This window comes from Chrysemys picta, chromosome 13 (genome assembly GCF_011386835.1).
Source record: "Chrysemys picta bellii isolate R12L10 chromosome 13, ASM1138683v2, whole genome shotgun sequence".
NCBI lineage: Eukaryota > Metazoa > Chordata > Testudines > Emydidae > Chrysemys > Chrysemys picta.
The window spans coordinates 39488030-39503854 of record NC_088803.1 but is presented as its reverse complement, the minus strand read 5'-3'; positions in this window follow the sequence as shown (position 1 = coordinate 39503854).

Sequence of the window (15825 nt, the reverse complement as noted above, 5' to 3'; positions counted from 1 at the left end):
CATTTGCACTTACCGCTACAGGAGTGGGAACAGTCCCATTGTGCTCGGTCGGGTTCACACAGCCACTGGGGTTGGCGCTGAGAGTGCAGGGAGTTTATTGGACAGGAGGAACAAAACTGCCAAGAACCTGGTCTTAGGGGTACTGCTGTGAATCCAGAGAGATGTCACTGACTTCCTCGTCACAGCCCAGAATTTGCCCCTTGTTTTGGAACCGGACACTCATGGGCACGGTGTGGTGTTTTATTTTCGGTCAGACAATGGGGGGCGTAAGAAGGAAAAGCAGCCACAGCAAGGGGCAGGAATGAGCCCAAGCCCTTGTAACCACAATCACAGCTAGAGTTGTGAGAATGGTACAGCCCACCAGGGCACATACCCACCATTGGGCAGCCAGGTGCAACCCACGTGTGTATCACAAGCCCACTAGTGGTATCGCCCAGCAAGGCATCCTATTGTTTTATTCAGACAATAATATGTTTAAGGAACCTTTCAGCATCCTTTTTCAGGTGGTGGTGTCCATTCCTTTGGGCACCGTGCTAGCAGAGCTTGGCCAGAGCCGTGACCCACCCACTCCTATCCCCTCACGCACCAATAGTGCTTGGAGACTGCCCTGAAGGGAACCCAGTCTGTGCCTGTTACACAGGTGTTGTATCTGGAACAGTGAAGCTTGTTCCCTCCAGCATCCCTGGAGGTATTATCACTGCTCACTATGCGGGCAAAACATCTCCAGCTCAGCTGCCACTGCTTGGGGAATGTGGTACCTCCTCCTTCCCTGAGCATGGCTCCAGCTCCTGGAGCCATCACTGAGCCTCTAGTATTTACTGCTCTGCAGTAAATGCCATTCTGGGCTATCTCCTATTCTAAATACTAGAAAATACCTGGGGCCAGATTCTTCTGTCTCCTATTTTAAGATGCCCATAGATATCTTGGGCCAGAATGCAGGCCAGCAAGTGCAGATGCAATGAGCACCAGGGTGCCCAGTTGCTTATGTACATGGCTAATTAGGCACATGGTGTGTGCTGTTACCCACCTTCTGAACATGTCTGTTTGAAAATCTTTCCCCTGGGGAGTGGTAAATACTGAGCTTTCAGTGGCATCAGAAGAGTCTGGATGAAGCTTTAGGCTTTCACTGCCTTTTTCTGGTTCATGCAAACGTTTCCATTCACTATGAGCCTTATGGTTTCCCACCACCACACCTCCCCTCCTGTTGCCTCCAGCCACCTACGAGATTCGCTTTAAGTTCAATTTTCCAGTGAATTCAAAATTTCAAAGCAAACTTAATGTAAATCGTGGAGATTGGCATCCAAACCACAAGATGGTATTTCCCTCAGGTCAGATTGGGAGTGAGTTTGGGGTTTTTTTTGTTTTTATTTTTGCCTTCTTCTGCGGTGTGTGGGTGCGGTCACTTGCCAGGATTATCTGGGGATATCTCACTGAATCATTTTCCTGCCATTGTGGAAATCTCGGGCACTGGTGCACCTCAGTCCCTCCTGTTCCCTCTGCCTGTGGCACATAATAGTCTAAGTCTCCTGTGGCTTGTAATATTTTGGTTTCATTTCTGTTGGGGTTAGTGCATGGGTGCTGAGGCGTGCTGGTGCCCTGTGATACACAGGAGGTCAGACTAGATCAGCGGTTTTCAAACTGTGGGTCGGGACCCTAAAGTGGGTCACGACCCCATTTTAATGGGGTCACCAGGGCTGGCGTTAGATTTGCTGGGGCCAGGGGCTTCGGCTTCAGCCCTGGGCGGTGGGGCTTCGGCCCCCCTGCCTGGGGCTGAAGCCCTTGGAATTCAGTTTTGCCCTCTGTCCTCTGGCCCGGGGCAGCAGCTCTTGGGCTCTTCGGTCCCCCATCCTGGGGTCGTGTAGTCATTTTTGTCGTCAGAAGAGGGTCCTGGTGCAATGAAGTTTGAGAACCTCTGGACTAGATGATCTGGTGGTCCCTTCTGGCCTTAAACTGTATGACTTCTATGATGGAGACGTTTGCTCAAAAAACCCATCCTGTCCCAGGTGCCCAGACTCTGAACCATGGTCCTGTCAAGAACAAGGAGAATCTCAGCCCATTCACAGCCCTGCAATTTGATTCCATAGCAAGACCTCAAAAGCTTCGTGTGGTTTGGGGCTTTGCTGCAAACATTCAACCTTGCTCCCACCCAGGTAAGTCCCGTGTTTATATTTTGAGGGCATGTCAGAGGTGACATCCCAAAACACCACTAAATATGAAACCCTCCTGCCCCCTCTCCCGTGCCATTGTGTTGTTTTGTGTGATGGGGCAGCTGACTTTTTCTTGTTCTGTTTTTTCTTTTCTTCTGTTTAGCTTAAAAATATGTTGTTGTCATTTTCACAAGGCATGACCCAGCCTGAGGCCCTCTCACTTCTTTGTTTTGCTCTGGACTGGGGCCATGATTTCCCCTTTCCGGCACTGCTCTGCTCTCCCAGTCTTGGCTTCGGGCGTCTCAGATGAGAGGAGGTTGCCGGCTGGATTTGTTTGCGCAGCTCAGCCTCTTGAAAGCTGTTTGTTTTAACTCTGGAGACACTGATAACAGATTTGTCCCCATCTTCCTTCTTTGCTGCCCTGTCAACACCCCGGATTGTGACCTTTAGGCCCACCAGCCGATACACTGCTCTACCCCAAAACAGCACCGAATTCCTTGCTTGTTGATGTTTCTTTTTTAACTTGTTTTTCAGGTAGTTCCTACCCTTCATACTCTGGCATTGCCCAGACTGTTAGACAAACAAACACTTGGGAGGGAGGGAGAGGAAAAGGCCTCAACCCAGCCTGGGAACTTGCCCTCACAGTCTGTGTGCACATCATTTGTGGGCAGAGAGTGGGTGTGATTTTCTGAAGTGCCTAAGAGAGTTAGGTACCTGTCCCATTGACTCTCCATAGGAGTTGCGCACCTAACTCCTTTGGGCCTTTTGGATCAGGCCACTCCCAGTTTGACCGTGTACCTGTCTTGTCGCCCACAGATAGTGACAGACCCTTTTTGAGAAAACCTGGCCCTTTGCCATCCCCAGAAATGGCAGGAAAATGGGGACTCTCAATCTTGGAGCTAGCTTTGCTTTTGGAAACCTGGCAAAATGTCATGGCAGGGCCTAGCTTTGTGAAATGGTTCCTGTCTTGCAGCTCCGCACAGAGCACCAGGGGGACAGAGCGTGCTGCACTGTGTCTAATGCCTGTGGGTTCCTCCGCCTGTTTGTGCAGGGCAGGTGAAATTGACTGGGATTCTTTTACTGGTGCTTTATGGTTGCTGAAATTATGGGACGCTGGTGAAATTCCAGCTCTTTTGGGAGAAGCCATGTAGTAAGCAACAGAATATGGTAAACTCCCTATAGGAGTTTTGAAGCATCTTCTAGAATTGAATAGGAAATTAGGCCTGGGATTTCCAGAGGAGCCTAAGGCTATGTCCACACTACAGTCAGAGGTGTGATTGCAACTCAGGTAGGCATACCTGTGCTAGCTTTAATTTAGCTAGAAGTGGCAGTGATGATGAAGCAGCATGGACCCCGGTGTGGGCCATACAAAGTGGGAATGTTCTTAATGTTTTCTCCGAATACTGTGTATGTGCCTCAGTTTCCCTATGATACTACCCCCTGATACTAGTTTCCCCTATGCCTTTCTTAAGTATCTAGGTGGTGGGATAAGGGTGTGTGATTGTTGCAGAGCCCTTGAGAGCCAGTGTGATGCTATCTGCACAGAGAATGGCCGACACCCTGTCTCCTGGCAACTGATGGCCTGGGCTCCTCCTCTGCAAAGGTGCCAACTGAAGGTGTTGGGAACAAAGAGATCAAGTGGCCCCCTTGTCCTGGGAAAGAGACAAAGGCCAGAGGACGGGCTGGAGGGGGCTTCAGTGTAGAGCTGGCTGGGGAAATGGAGAGAGGCCCAGAACCGGGTTCTAGGCTCCCTAGCCCCCTCTCCCCCCACAAGATGGACCTGATTGAGGGGTCCTGTTCTCTGTACCTACAAGCTCTATTTTAGACCATGTTCCTGTCGTCTAATAAACCTCTGTTTTACTGGCTGAGAGTCACGTCTGACTGTGGAGTAGGGGTGCAGGGCCCCCTGGCTTCCCCAGGAGCCCCGTCTGTGCGGACTCGCTGTGGGAAGTGCACAGTGTGGAAGGGGATGCTGAATGCTCCGAGGTCAGGCCCAGAAAGGTTGAAGCTGTGAAAGCTTCTTGCCCTGGAGACAGTATGCTCACAGAGAGGACGCCTGTAACCCCAGAGTCCTGACTGGCTTTGTATGGAGTAGTTCCAGAGCATCGCCTGGTGACACAAGCCCACCTGGAACCCTGGGTATGGACTTGTGTTGCTAGCTCACACTAAATCCCATGCTGCTACCTCTTCAGTGCTATTTTTAGCCATGCTAGCTAGATCAAAGATAGCCTGGGTATTGCCAGGATCATGACCGGGACATGAGTGGTTGGACCTAATGGTTGGCGCTATGGGGGTGGCCAGGCCTGGAGGTTAGAGGGAGTGAAGCAGAGCTGGAGTCAAGAATCAGGACCATGGGACACCCAGGAAGTGCAATCAATCAGGCAGCCCCTGCCAGGATCAGCTGTGTCCAGTGTGTTGCTAGGAGACCGAGCCTGTTGCAATTGGCTTCCTCGCAGGTAAATACCTACTTGAGTTGCAATCACACCATTGTGGTGATGACATACCCTAGGTGAGTTAGGCCTCCACATCCCACTGAAATACAATTGAAGTAGGGCATCGAACTCCCCTAGACTTAGGGTGACCAGACAGCAAGTGGTGAAAAATTGGGATGGGGGTGGGGGGTAATAGGCACCTATATAAGACACAGCCCCAAATATCGGGACTGTCCCTATAAAATTGGGACATCTGGTCACCCTACCTAGACTCCTTTGCAAATAGAAATATCCCTTTAGAAAAGATATCTTCCTCTACTAAATTCTATAGGTCCTTAGGGCCATTTCTATAGAGCCCTCCTGGTTTCATCCCTGTTACATTTGGTAGGCGTGGTCTATAAGGGACAGATGGCTTGGCAGTATGAGTACTTGTATGTGGAGGCCCTGGACCCTTGATTTAAAATCAGACAGAAGCATCCCCCATGTTAGGATGTGATGGCATGAGCTCACTTCCTAGTCACTGGCCATTGAACTGGGAGCATTTGAATAGCTACCGGAACTGCTTGAAATGAGAGAAGGGGAGATTATAATATATTCCCGTCTTCCCACTCCACCTGAAATGCCATAAGACTTTAGCTGGTTTTACAGACACAGCTTTCCAGAGCCTCTGGCAGCTTGTTCCAGTGTGCCCAGGTTGGAAAGGCCGCTAGGAGGGAGTTTGTGGCATAACAACCTCTGCATCTGGGCCCTGCCAGCATTTGGCACAGCCCCCAGAGTGGGCGGTGCTAGCTGGCGAGAGGACATGACTGATTCAGCACATCCTCAACAGCCCCCCCCACTAAAGGGGCTCCTATGGAACCTCTTGCCACAATCTAAAACTGCTTCCTCCCACGAGGAACATCAAGGAAGGGGGGAGGGTCAGGTAGTGGCAACATGCCATGTCCCCCATTGTCCTTTGCGGTGAGTCCCCCTGAGAAAAAGAAATCCCTTTTTACACAATCATTAAACTGTGGAACTCATTGCCACGGGAGGCTGCTGAGGCCAAGCATTCAGCAAGATTCAAGAGGGATTGGATTGGATATGTATAGGGGTAACAAGAATATCCAGAATTAATAGTTAATTGCTAAATAAAAGGTTTGGGAAGAGAGATAAAATCTCGGGCTTCCAGGCTTAAACTAATCCCCACCTATTAGAGATCAGGATAATATGTTCGGGGGGAGGGGGGAAAGATTATCTCACATCTGCCTGCTGTGGGGTTCTTGTACCTTCCTCTGAAACATCTGGTGCTGGCCACTGTTGGAGACAGGAGGCTGGACTAGATGGACCTTGGGTTTGAATCAGTGTGGCCATTCATCTGTGCCTATGAGCCCTAGAGGTCTAGGATGGGGCATGGAGCCATGAATCATTTCCTGTCCATTGACACTGCTTTGATTTCACTTCTGCATGTGGATATTTAGTAGCTCTTTGGTTGGTCTCCACCCAACAGATCATGCTGCTTTCTCACTCTGGTTAACGCTGGCCTTGATGGTGATGTAGAGTGGATTGGAAAGAAGGGAGGTTGGCTGCTCAGATAGATAATGGGGTCTTTAAATGAGGTGGAATGAAAGCTGAAACCAGACAGACATAGAAATGCAGTCCTGGACATACCTACCTGTGGGAAATGGCTGAGAAGATAAAAAAAAAAAAAAGAAAAACTGAAACCCTCTTGTGCTGAGAGAGACTGAGTTTCTTTTCAAAGCAGTTTTTCATGTTAGCAGAATGTTCTGTATCAACAAATAGAGCAGGGAGGGGCTTTTTGCTGGGCTATACAGATGGGTACCATCTGGCCTCTGGATAGAATCTGAGCGATGGCTCATTGGTTGGATTTTTATCCTATGAGGGAAGAGCACTCGTCTGTGCTGGTTTAGACCCAGTAGTGGAAAGCTCTCCACCATGGCAGGGAGCTTGCAGTGGCAGAAGTAGATGGTAGCAAAGTCTACCAAACCATCCAGTAGGGACCTGAAATGCTGTTACCTTCAGACCCTGTCCTGCTGATGACACAAGTGCATTCTCTGGGTAATTGCCTACCCAGATTCATTTGAGCCACAGGCACATACCTCCAGGCACTGTAGACATTAGCTAACTCCTGGGTCATAGAACTTAGAACCTTCAGCTCTAGTATAACAAACATCTCGGTCTGGTAAGCGAAAGGAGCAGCTAGCTCACCCTGGAAGGGGAACCTGCATTCACAGCTGAGTAGCTTTGGCATAGTCCACCCAGCCCCGGTGAAGGAAAGGGTTGTACCCCCATATGTGAGCCATGGAGGGAAGTAACGTGCCCCCAAGGGGGTGTGGTGCCCCATTGTGGTAGAAAGCCGGGGTACAGATGAGGCTGACTAGCAGACCCCAGCCCAAGATGGAGCTACAAGGACAGCAAGCACTGCCAGCCGTTCTCTGGCACAGGGGCTCAAAGGATGCTGCTCAGGGGAGCCAAGCAGGGGTGGGACACTCTCCTTTTGGCACCAGTTTACGTATGGTGAATAATATTTCTCAGGCAGCTGTGCTGAGAGAGGTGAGGCTGGCTCTTCCAGAAAGATTGTAATCCTTGTATTGCTACGAAGACCCACAAGATCTAGGGTGACTTAGGACCTGGATAAACAAATTCGTGCTAACAAGGCTCAAGCTAGGCACTAAAAATAGTGGCCTGGGTGTTGCAGCTCCAGCAGCGAGTCAGGCTAGATACCCAAACTCAGGCCTAGGGAGTCGGGTGGGTTTGAGCTCGGGTCACTAGCCCAAGCCTCCACCAGAGCCACAGTGTCCACACGGGTATTTTTAGTGTGCTAGCTTGACTCCCACGAGCATGAGTCTGTACCTGGACCGGAAGGCTTGCTCCCAGCTGTAGTGTAGACATACCCATCTGGGCTGTGTTTAAATCAACATTGCTGTCCTCTGATCCTGGGGCCAGTTAGTACCTAGTATAAACCAGAGCAGTCCTACGGGGTCATTCCAGCAGCCGGAAATGAGCTTGGTGTAGGAAAACCCCAGCCACGTCTCCCTTCCCTGCTGTGGTCTGAGAGAGCCCTGCTCTGCTGACCCCATGGGCATGTTGTAAGGTCCCCGTGGTTCTCAGGCTTTTGCCTATGTGGAGAACCTGTGAGGAAGGCATTTGAGCTCAGTGCTGCAGGGTGGGGAGGGGCGGCTTCTTTATTCATCCTCTTCTTAGTTAACGTAAGCTGTGGTTTTATAAATTCCTGTATATGTGCTCAGACTGTGGGCAGACCACAGTGTTAGGAAAACAAATCCTGGAGGCTGATTCCTTTGCTTTCCCCATCCTCTCTACCTAAGTCTGGACAGACATCCAGCATGCGGCCCTGGAGCAGGGCCGCCCAGAGCGGGAGGCAAGTGGGGCAATTTGCCCCAGGCCCCAGGCCCCACAGGGGCTCCCATGAGAATATAGTATTCTATAGTATTGCAACTTTTTTTTTATGGAAGGGGCCCCCGAAATTGCTTTGCCCCAGGCCCCCTTAATCCTCTGGGCGGCCCTGCCCTGGAGGAGTAGCAGGTGGGGGGGGAAGCATGACCTCCCTGCACCTTGTAGAAGAAATCACTTTTTCAGTCAAATCAAGGGAAAATCTGAGCTTTGCTAGGCACAGGCAAGGATAAAGCACTTTATTCAGCATGTTTCTCTTTGATAGAACCTGCTCTCCATCCTCCACCAACTGGAGGCAGAAATAGTCTGCTCTGAATGCTGTTTTCTGACATACCCACTTGATTTGTAATCTGATTTGTGGGAGTTTAAGACAATGGTTTGTTCAAGAAGTTCGTAGGTGAGATTGCAGGGATAGCCACAGATCTCAAACCTGTGGACCAGTACAAAGAGCAAGTTAATATATTTAACAGTATTTTGCACTTACATGGCACCTTTCATCCAAAGCTCTTAATGTGCTTTATAGAGAGAGCAAAGCATTTCAGAAATGGGGAAACTGAGGCACAAAGCCACTAAGTGACTTGCCCAGGAAGGCAGAGGTGTTGTCGTGGCTAGAACCCATGACTTCGGACTTCCATCTTGCACTGGAACCCCTAAGCAATGTTGCCTCCCAAATAATGATGCAAAACCCAGAAAAATATAGAAAAGGATTGATCCATTCCCTGGCTGGAATGTTACTGAAAGTTGAGAACCAAGGAACAGTTAAAGGTCATTTTAGCTGGGGAAGGGGAATTTCCCAGACTCTTCCCTCTAAATAAATGATGATTTAAGTGCAGTGTGCAGTACGTGTATCATCTGCAGTTTATCGCTTTCTCCTTCCCTCTCCTCCCAAATCCTTAGATTAGTTGATCTAATTTGCATGAGTGTTCCTCATGCTCAGAGCATTCATCAGCAGTTCTGGTCTCTTTGTCTCTTGTTAGCTTTGCATGTGGTTGGTGTGCTGATTCCTTGTAACTTGCAGCCAGGCACCTTTATTTGACACCACATAGTGTAACACTTAGGGAGTCTGGGGACAGAGAGTCCATGATACAAGAGGGGGTGGGGATGGTATACACTTAGCACCTGGTGAACAGCTCCTTACCTCCTTGCCTCTGCTGCCAATAACGTTTGTGGTTTCATTGTTTTATTCTGGCAAAACTCCAGGGGTGTAAAATAAACACAGGCCAAGGAGCTGGCAGATGGCATGGATGGTCAAGGACAGAGGTTGGCTGTGTCTTTATTTATTTTGTCTGCTGAAGGATGACGATTTTGTCCCTCTTTTCCAAGCCAACCACCACTAAGCTGACCCACTCTCCAAGTCCTGATTGCATCATGCATCCAGGAAAGCTGATGTTTAAAGTATACTGTTGCCAGTGGACATTTCACAGGAAGTTGTCCATCATGAAATTCAGTGTTGCCGTAGGTCATTTTCAGCTGCTTTTGTGACCTGCTTTAATAGATGAACGTCAGTGAAAGGGTGCAACCCCAGACAGGCTAATCTGACAGCTGCATGTTTGTACAGTGCCCAGCACAATGGGGCCTAACCTGGTTGAGGCCTTTAACCACTACTGTAATATATCAATGTCCAATAATACTTAGAATAATAGCACCTGCTAATAGGATACAAAGGTGTTTGTGTATAGAGGGGCCTGATTTTTTCAAATGCTCCTGATCAGAATGAGAGAGGTACTGGCAACATAACCTGCTACAGTGCGGTCAGAGGAGATATCCCAGTGATAGCTTATTATCCCAAGTGAACAGCGCATCTCAGGCCCTATAGGTGTTTTTGTCCTAAAACGATGGTTCTCATTCTTTTCCATACTGGGAACCCTCCCGGGGGTTCCCCTCCTCCCTAGCCATGCTCTCCTTCCAGTTAGCAATATGAAAAGGACACATTGGTCATCACTGAGAACCCTGTTCTAATGTGTTCTCTATGACTAGCTGAGCACCCCAGCGCCCCCCCTCCCCCACTGAATTCTCTAGGTGCAGGGATACAATAAGGGGCCCCGTTCTAAAAGCGATAGTAGGTTCCTGAATCCTTCCCTCAAGTCTTTGGACCCAGAGAACTCCTGATCCTAGTGTCTTCAGCAGCACCTTCAGCCTCGTCTTCTGGACAAGTAGAGGTGGATGATCATCATTCAGCCCCCTGATGTGTGACAGTGGCAGTTTCAGGAGTCACGGCCTGAACACACTGAGATGTAGGAGTTTTTCCATGCTGCCCTGAGACCGACCAGTCCCTGAGCATTATGAGCCCAAACCAGTGCCCCATGAGAGTTGGTCTGTGGATTTCAGTGGGTGTCAGATCAGACCCTGAGCAATAGGAATCTGCAGTTCATTCTGAATCTCACTACAGAGCTCTCTTTGTGTCAGTGCAGCTCAGGAAGGTGGGATCCTAGCTGCATATTTCTAAAGTCTTTTTGCTGAACACAGGGCAGAAGGTCACACTCCTGCCATTACATCAAAAATGGGCTCATTAGAGGAATAACTGAGGTGAAATTCCATGGGTCTGTTATACAGGAGGTCAGGCTAGATGATCTCATAGATTCCTTCTGGCCTTAAAACCGCCAAATCTGTGAAAATCTACGGCAGAGAAAAAAAGATACATGGTGAGTGGATACAAATGAAGGGCCCCCTTCTGTCGCGTGCTCGGCGACTGGCAGGATTGGGTGTTAAGTATCGAATACACTGAAACAATTCTGGGCTGCACTGTATCTCGGGAATTGGGATTGCAATTTTCCAGCAGGAATAAGCAATTGAAAAAGACCAGACAAGGGACTGATGGGAAAAACGAGCACCGATACTCTTTTTGGGGATTTTTTTTCTTTATTCCTCTAAGAGCCTAGTTGTTTGTGCAGACGGGCAGTGCAGTCATTTGTTCCTCTGGACTTGGTGGCGGTTTTGCTCCCTTTTTGCAGTGTCGCTCCTCTGTATTTATACACATGACTGCTTTGTGCGTTTTCAAAGATTACTTTCCCTTTTCAAATAGAAAGCAGTGACTGAATAAAGTCTTCAGGAAGGGCCCAGGGCGCCGGGCATGTTTCTTGTAAAAGTTAAAGCTACTGTGGTCTTTTCTGCAGGTAAAAGATAACTTACGCTGAGGTCTCAAAGCCTCTTTTATGGGGCTAGGCCAGAGAGAAAATGGAAAAGTTGGTCAGTCATGTGCTCTTTCTCTTTTGATTACCCTTGTCTCGTGAGTGGTTTGCATGGAAACCTCACTGAATAAGGATGAAGTCCCTCTAGTGAGTGGGGTGGAACCCTGCATTAAGATTGTATTTGCTTGTGTCTGTTCTCTAAAGCCATCCCTTGAAACTTGAGTACCTAAGGCTAGGCACCTAAGTCTACATAGAGGCACCCTAAAGAAGTGGCCTGATTTGCAGCTGGGGAACCATTGAAAGACTTGCCAGAAACAGACAGGAATGGAGGAGCTTCATCACTGCCCTAAATGCCAGAGGCGTAATAGGAACATGATGATGATGATGATCTCATGGGGAGAGTGGTGGGTGCCGAGCACATCTGAATAGTAGGCTCCCTGCTTACCTAGGACACATGTGAAGCTGGCAGCAGTTTTTTCAGTGTTAGAGGCTGAGTGGCTGGTCTGCTCTTGGTGCCAGGTTCTCAATAGAGCCACCTTCTCCTTAGATAACTGTCCAGGTGACAGCAAGACCTGTAGGGAAAAGCTGAGTATGACTAAGAAGTCCTTCCCACTGGCTGGAGGGAAAGGGGCTTTCAAGGAATTATTCTGGGCTGTTTTTCTTTGTAATAACTAGTGTGAGGATATTAGTAATGAATTGCTTGGTGGAGTGAAGTAAGTCTATGCCTGCCAAAAAGCCATGTGGCGAGTGGCTTGCTACACTGTAGCCAAATATTGTAGTGTGCAATGGTACTTTACTTGAAACTGTAGATAAATCCCCCCCAAAAAACTGGCTTGACAACTAAGGAGCAGGTTATTCCAGCTATCTCCCTTCTCAGGTGCTAGTAGTGACAGGTGAATGACACACACAGTCATTCAAAGCAGAGCTGGTTGGATATTTTTGGACAGAACCCTGTTCTGTTGGAGAATGCCGATTCGTCAGGGTTGAAACGTTCTGCGGGAACGTGTCAATGCTGAGGAAATTCCCATGAAAGCCAGGCAGGTTTCTGATGGAGCACCACCTGCAAAGCAGGAACCAGCCTCATTTCCTGCCAGCTCACCTGCTTGGCTTCTTGCAGGCTGAAAGGGAGCCAAGAGCTTGCAAGTCTTAGGAGCCCTACTCCCAGGCTTGCAGATCCTCAGCAGACTCCCAGGGCTCCCAAATCCTGCTAGGTGGACTGGTTCCTAGGGCTGCCAAGGTCCCCAGATCTAGGGCAGCCCACTAGGCAAGCCCTGGCTCCCAAGCTTCTCATAAGAACGGCCACACTGGGTCAGACCAATGGTCCATCTAGCCCAGTATCCTGTCTTCCGACAGTGGCCAATGCCGGGTGCTTCAGAGGGAATGAACAGAACAGGGCACCTATTGTGTGATCCATCCCCTGTCATCCAATCTCAGCTTCTGGCAGGCTAAGGTTTAGGGACACCCACAGCATGGGAATGGATCCCTGACCATCTTGGCTAATAGCTGGTTCCCAACTACCCAGCTCTCTGCCTGGGCTGCTCTCCTGGTGGGCAGATGGATGAGCTGCTCAGCTCCCTGGCTTCTGGCCAGGGGGCTGAGCAGCCATTCTGTGAAAAATTCAGAGAATGATTTTTTCCTAAAAAAATCTTGGAATTTTTCATAGAATGGAAAATCCGGTTCCAGCTCAGCTCTAATTCCAAGTAAACCATGTTGATCCTTTGAAGAGTGCAAACTTGACCAGTGGGATATTTCACCAAAATAACCTTTATCAGATGACAGAGGAGTGTCTTCCAGGTTGCAGTGACCTTATGATGTAATGTGGCACCCAGAAAAGGCATCATTTGGAAAAGGCAGCTTTCTCACACTTGGAAACATCTCATAGAGTTTCTCTGTATCATAAACCACAATGAGAGGGCAACAGTGCTAGCACAGATGAAGTTCCCATAATTCACTCCACCTTGGTTGATTCATCAGGAGTGGAACAACTTCTGTAAAAGACTCTAATAAGGAAGCCGGGTTTCAGGGAACTGCAAGCTATTGTCACCTGATAAATGTCAGTTCCAGGTTCATGGACATTGCCTGATGGAGACCAAAGTCCTCTGCTTACTAGCTGAGTAGGCAACGCATGGGCAGCAGGAGTATAAGCTTTCCCACAGCCCCCTCACAATGTACTGCAACTTCTAGCCTGGTGAAGCCACCTCCGTGGTGCCAGAGGAGTTCAGTCTATGGCCTTGCTGCTGAGACCACTGGCTGTGCAAGCAGCCTTGTAATTTCTTAGGCTTCTGGACTGGGATCCCACTCACTCACCAGATGGTGACGTTACTGACCTGGGTTAGATTTTAAGGAACAGCCAGGTGGTGGAAGGTTCCGTGAACCACTACCAATGCATCAATGAGCCCATGTCTGAGACTTTTTTATTAACTATTCAGGGCTATACCTGAAACTCTCAGATGCTAGAGAGCTTTTAGAGAGTGGGAGCTGGGTGGCTCTAGCTTTTTACTAAGCAAACGCTTTTAGTGACTTGTCTTAATAGGAAAGTCCAGTGGTGGCTATAGAACTCTGGAATGTGCTGAAGGGAGGCATTGGGAGATTAGCGTGTGTGGCTAATCAAATAAATCTGCTTCACTTTGCACTGGGGCTCAATCTGCCCTAGATTCACAACCAGAACTCTCATTGCCCTGATAGGGAGCTGCATGTGTGGACTGATCCTTGGTTTGCTGAGTTTCCCTGCAGGGCGGACTCTACCAGGACAACACTCTACTTCTCAGGGACAGAGCTGTAAAAAGCATTCTGATGACACTGACTTGCAAATAACAGAGGTGTTTGCTAGTGCTGAATTCTCCCCACCATTATTGGAAATGGGAACTGAGGACCCAATAACTCCCAAATTCGCAGTGGTTGGGAAACCCTATCTTTGTATTTATGGTTGGTTTTTGTTTTGTCAGCAGTGAAAAAGGGCCATAAATTCTAGGGTAAACAACAAATTGGGAAGCTCCTCCCTGGCTCTACACTGTCTACTCTTCCAGCTTTCACACAGGGGACATGTCAGCAGCAGCTCCAGCAATGCTCTTGGGAGCCGTTATTGGCCAGTGCAAAGTAAAGCAGCCTTGAGATTGCTCTTACTTGTGCCAGGGGCCAGATTGGTCCTGTTTAGTCCCAAGATCAGGGGGAGGGGGTCAGAAAGATGCCATTAACCACCTTTGCTCCCCCTTGGCTCCTGCACTAAGCTGAACTTGACCAGATCCCGAGGATCAGAGCCCAGACATGCAAAAATATTTTAAACACCAAAACATGCAGAACTTTTAACCCCCATGCACATCTCTGTGGGATGATGACTTTTAAAACGCAGCCCTCTGCAGTCTTTTACTACAGCTACCAACTGACTTCTTATCACTATCATTCTATCAACATGAAACTGGTCAGAAAAAAAAAAGTACTCAACCCATACTCCTCGTTGTTATCTAAGCTACACCCAATCTGCTTTCTGCTTGGGGACATATGCAACAAACTGCAGTAACTGTATGGTCAGAAGGTTAAAGAATACAGCCAGGGGACAACTGTACAAATAACTAGCAGGGGCTCAATGCATTTTAAGTTAAAGCAGATTTTAAAAGCCCCTTAGTAATGAGAATGCCTCTATATGTAGGGCCCTAGCAAATTCACACCCATGAAAAAACGCACCACGGACCGTGAAATCTGGTCTCCTCCCATGAAATCTGGTCTTTTGTGAGCTTTTACCCTATACAATACAGATTTCGCTGGGGAGACCAGCATTTCTCAAATTGGGGGTCCTGACCCAAAAGGGAGTTGCAGGGGGATTGCACTATTTTAGGGGGATCACGGTATTGCCTCCCTTACTTCTGTGCTGCCTTTAGAGTTGGGCGGCTGGAGAGCGGCAGCTGTTGGCTGGGTGCCCAGCTCTGAAGGCAGCACCCCGCCAGCAGCAGTGCAGAAGGGTGGCAATACCATACCAGGCCACCCTTACTCCTGCGCTGCTGCCTTCAGAGCTGGGCAGTGGCGGCTGCTTACTGAGGGCCCAGCTCTGCAGACAGCAGCACAGAAGTAAGGGTGGCAATATCATACCATGTCATCCTTACTTCTGTGCTGTGCTGGCAGCAACTCTGCCTTCAGAGCTGGGCTCCCGGCCAGCAGCCGCTGCTCTCCAGCTGCCCAGCTCTGAAGGCAGCGCCGCGGCCAGCAGCAGCAGCAGTGAAGAAGTAAGGGTAGCAGTACTGCACACACACCCTTCCCAATAACCTTGTAAACCCCCCACACACACACATACAACTCCTTTTTGGGTCAGGGCCCCTATAATTACAACTCCATGAAATTTCAGATTTAAATAGTTGAAATCATGTAATTTACTATTTTTAAAATCTTATGACCGTGAAATTGACCAAAATGGACCGTGAATTTGGTACGGCCCTATCTATGTGAAAATCAGCCCTTTTACTGTTCCTGGCTTCTCTCAAAACTTCTTACTCACTGGAAGGTTTGTCATTAAAACCATTACATGAAAATAACAGAGCACAGAATGAAGGTGAGCAAGATGTTTCTTCATAGTGAGAAAACCTTAAACCCTGTAACTGTATTTTGCAGGTGTGTCTCATGCATGCACCAGGGCAAAATGGTTTCAGACACTTTTTATTTGTCAAATAAAAGTTGTTTATTTGATTTTGCTCATAATTTCCCTTCACTAATAGTAATTCA